The sequence below is a fragment of the Alexandromys fortis genome, unplaced genomic scaffold (assembly GCF_014885135.2).
Source record: "Alexandromys fortis isolate MF-2015 unplaced genomic scaffold, M_Fortis_MF-2015_v1.1 scaffold_225, whole genome shotgun sequence".
Lineage (NCBI taxonomy): Eukaryota > Metazoa > Chordata > Mammalia > Rodentia > Cricetidae > Alexandromys > Alexandromys fortis.
In genome coordinates, this window is record NW_026068119.1 from 1,910,627 (window position 1) to 1,915,479 (window position 4,853).

Genomic DNA, 4,853 nt, shown 5'->3' on the forward strand with positions numbered 1-4,853 from the left:
TCAGGGTCAAGCACTGAATCTTCGTAGTCATTGATCCACTTGTGAATCCCGCTCTTCACTGGGTGGCTCTCTGTAGAAACCAGCAATGGGCCCTTCAGATTCAAGGCAGCTGACACTCCACTTGGCTTCTGGAACACCACATAAGCTACCTGAAAGCCCGGAACTGGCTTGGGGTGAAAAAAACTTCGATGTTGGCTCCTTAGGGCTCTCAGCAAGGTCAGGCTTCTCCTGCAACTCCACTGTCTTGATGGTGCCACAGGAGGCCAGGAGTCGAGACAGGCACTCCATCGTGCAGTTACGGGGGCACATTGAGGATAAAAAGGGTCCTATTGGCAGGCCACGTGGACTGGGTGTCTTGGCGAACTCTGTGCTGTCTCACGTACAGGTAATGAGAAGCCTGCTGCTTCTCTGAGAACTTGACTGGAACAGCTGAATAACCCGGTGGGCTTGGTATGCTCCCCTCGTGGCTGCCCGCTCGGGCTTTCTTCTTGCGAGCCACCATCTTGCAGACCCGGAAGCGCAGGGCTGAAATTCTCTATTTAGATCAGGTTGGCCTCAAACTCAAAAGATCCAACTGTCTCTGCCTTTTGTGTTCTGGGATTAAAGGCATGTACCACTATACCCAACTTTCAGCCCCATGTATTAAAAATATCCTTAGACAAAACAAGTATCAGCAAAGAAAATGTGGGCAATAGGAGAGTAAATTTCTGGCTGGAATACTTGATTTTGAGTCTTGAATGTTCTTATTAGGGCTTCTATTGTGATAAGACACCATTACCATGATAACTCTTATAAAGGAAAACATTTAATTGGTCCTGGCTTATAGGTTTAGAGGCTTAGTCCATTGTCATCATGGCAGGAAGAATGGAAGCATACAGGCAGGAATGTTGCTGGAGAAGGAGCTGAGAGTTCTCCATCTGGATCATAGGCAGGCAGCAGGAAGCACTGGACCTGGCTTGGGGATTTGAAACCCCAAAGCCCACCCCCAGTGACACACTTCCTCTAGCAAAGCCATACCTCCTAATGCCACTCCCTAAGCAATCAAATATGAGTCTTTGGGGGCCATGCTTATTCAAATCACCATAATTTATAAAAATTACGTAGTATTATTTTCTTCCAGGAGTAGCTGAATATTTCATCAAATATCTTAGAAATTTTAAGCCAAACAACTTCCAATTTTGGTGTTCAATGTATACCACAACTTCCAATAATGAAAATTCTCTTTTATATATGTTACATTTAGATCTATAAATATAAAATTTTCAGAATAATATAAATTAATACTAAAAATACTATTCTGTCTGCATTTATGTTGCTAACCTCTGTCAAAAATTGAGTTGATTTTAATGTGTAGGCATGCTAGAGAAAATTTCACTGTCTCTCACTGAGTGTAGACAAAATGTATGGAGCAATAGTGCAGAACATTTGTTTACACTGTAAAGATGTATCTTTGCCAAGGTGTCTTCTGATTGGTTTAATAAAAAGCTGAATGACCAATAGCTAGGCAGGATATATAAACAACATTTCCAGAGAGAGAGAGGAAGAGGAGGATGAATTTAGGCATGTGGTAAAGACACCAGGAGACACAGAACAAACATGGCATGTGAGAGAAGAGGTAACAGCCACAAGCCATTTAGTAGAACATAAATTCATAAAAAATATGGATTAATTCAAGTTATAAGAGCTAATGGGAAAAGCTTAAGCAAATAGCCAAACTTTCATAATTAACAAGTCTCCATGTTTTCATTTGGAACTGGCTGAGGGGACAGAGAAAGACTTATTACAGACCAAGTATTTCAGTCACTGAAAGGAAAATTGTAGACGGAAGTTTCTGTCCTGCCTGATTCCACAGCCATCTAGTACCAAAGGAACATGCAGAGGTTTATATTAATTATAAACTGTGTGGCCTATTAGCTCAGGCTTGTTATTAACTGGCTCTTACAACTTAAATTAACTGATAATGCTTATCTATGTTTAGCCATATGGCTTGGTACCTTACTCAGTGAGGCATTCTCATCTTGTTTCCTCTGTCTGGCTGGTAACTGCTTTTTCTCTTCCCAGAATTCTCCTAGTCTGGTTTCCCTACCTATAATTCCTAACTGGCTACTGGCCAATCAGTATTTTATTAAACCAATATGAATGACAAATCTTTACAGTGTACAAAAGCATTATCCCACAGCAGAAAATATCAGTGAAACATCAGGAAAGTGCAAGATAATCCCCAATACCTAGAAACCTTGCTGTGAACCTGACATCATGGCAAAGCCAGATAACTAAAACTCTGGATATTTTTCCCTGGAGTTCCCAAAGGGTGTCTAAGGAGAATGGAGACTACCAGAGAAAGTAACGTGGAAATAAAGTCTGGAAAGTGACCCCATAGTGTCTATTTTGAACTCTCAGACTCCTGTCTGCAGTATAAAAGCTTAACTCCATTTTTTAATTCTAACTAAACCAAAAGATCCTGCCCAGTTCCCAGACTGGCCACATGATGATAAATCAGCACAGGAAAGAGCTAAGTGACTTTGAAAGTTTAAATGACATTGGAATTATAACCCACAAAGGATCTTGAAGATTTAAATAAGGATCATAATCACATAATTGCATAATATGAATCCATTATATTTAAATGTATGGAGTATAGTAAAAAGTACTTTTCATGTGAATAACCACAGACATACTCACATGAAAAGTCAAATAATGAGTTATGTAAATAACAAATATAATTCAGAAATAGCAAAACTGTTAAGATCAAGAGCTGATTCTTTGAAATTATTAATTAAAAGTAAGTAAACATTTAACAATGTTGAATAATAAAAGCACAAATGAATATGAATGAATTTCTATCTACTCATACAGTTTTTCTTAATTACACAATGTATAACTATATACCACATGTAAAAATTCACCTGAAATATGTTATCTTCAAGGATGATACATATTACTAAAGTTTACCCATGAGAATATATGCATTGACAGTCTACATAATGTTCTTGTAGTCATTCCCAATCCTAGTGGCCACATGCCCACTCCAAGCCAAGAGTGTCGTTGCTGTTTGTTAACTTCAGAATTCATGTTGTTGCTAGAAAACCATTTAGCTTGGGAACTGTCAGCCCACAGTGAAGCCTGCCTCATGGGAGAGGTAATCCTACTTCAGGGAAGAGCAATGAATATATTTGGAAAACAAAATATCTTATTGAAAACTGATATTCCATAAAAATACAGCTATTGTCACAGAGATTGAGAAGATGGTCCATTGACACCAGATGGGTAGTTCAAATCTATAATAGTGTAGTCCTACAGAATATTATTAACTCTTTAATCTATGGTTTTTCAAATTTATTTAGTGTACATGCCTCCTACCACCAGATTTCTCTTAGCACCATGGACTACATAGCTGGAAATACTGTTAGAAACCAGTCAAAAACATGAGTACAAATATAAATAACCTAAATGATAGTCAATAAACATCAGGCAGTATTTTAAAAACAAACTATGACTTCTTAAGAAGTGTTTAGTCTCTGCCTCCCGAGTACTGGGATTAAAGGCGTGTGCCACCACTAGTTCCAGGACAGGAACCAAAAGCTACAGAGAAACCCTGTCTCGAAAATTTTAAAAAAAAAAAGTGTTTAGTCTAAGTATATGAAAAAATGTTTTGTTGTTTGGTTTTTCAAGACAGGGTTTCTCTGTATATAGACTTGGTTGTCCTGGAACTTGCTCTGTAGAACAGGCCGGCCTTGAACTCACAGGTATTCATCTACCCTTGCCTTTCAAGGTGTGCAACACTAATGCCTGGAAAACAACTTTACTGAAATAATTACATCAACAGGTTAATGACTGAAAGCCATTTGATTCTCTCAATGAATACCAGAAAGACAATTGAAAACCTAAACATAAAGTCTTCCTCTAAATACTTAGTAGAATATGTAAAAAAATATATGCTAAAATTATGTAGCATAATAAAATAAGGTTAAAATGCTAGAAGCAGGAAAAAGACATTTACTGTTACTGCTGTTACCATGTTAATTCAATTTTAATCATTGTAATAAGAAAAAATGAAATGTAGACACTAGAAGAAGAAAACATGGATTATGGTGTCTGTCTAAAAAGTAGACAACCCATTGGAAAATTATTTGAATAATAGAGTTTAATAAATATTTTTATATGCTTTAAATATAAACAAATCCACAGATTTCCTACATGCTAGAAGCGATGTTAGAACAATTAAAACCAGTACAATGACACAATCCATTTAGAACTTAAAAAAACCCTTGGAATAAAAAGAAAATGACTAAAAATGAGAAAACAAAAAACAGTTACTAACAGGAACAAAGCATTAAATGATTGATATATTATGTAAAGTTTGCAAAGATGAGTGTGCCTACCATCTTTCTTTGTTGAGTGAAAACAGATTTCAATCAAATTCCAACCCTGTCTCAGCAAAAAGTTGAAACATCTGTGTTCAAGTTCTAAAATTCTGCATAAACGTATCAAAGACAAATTTGAGGAGACAAAAAGTAATTTGAAAAATGTGATTGAGTTACCCAAGCTAAAAGAATGTAGCATTATTTTAGGAGTAGAAATATAGATCAATGGCTAGACATGGTGATTCCTGACGAAATCTAAAATTTAAAATCCATCTCCATCTTTTAGATGGAGATGTTTTCTAGGTTAGGCCTATCTGCACTTAACATTATTGCTACAAAATATCAAGACAACATACTGTGTAAGAACTATTATGTAAATTACATGATATAAAACCCAAGGCACATGGGGGAGAGGCTAGAGAGATGGCTCACTGATTAAGAGCACTGCTGCTTTTAGAGGATTGGAGTTCAGTCCCCCCAACCCATATC

General features: G+C 36.9%; 1 pseudogene; it reads right to left on the reverse strand.

Moving 5' to 3' along the window:
- Positions 1-2: 2 nt before the first annotated feature.
- LOC126490232 (ribosomal RNA-processing protein 7 homolog A-like) lies at positions 3-604 on the reverse strand (annotated as a pseudogene).
- Positions 605-4,853: the final 4,249 nt, after the last annotated feature.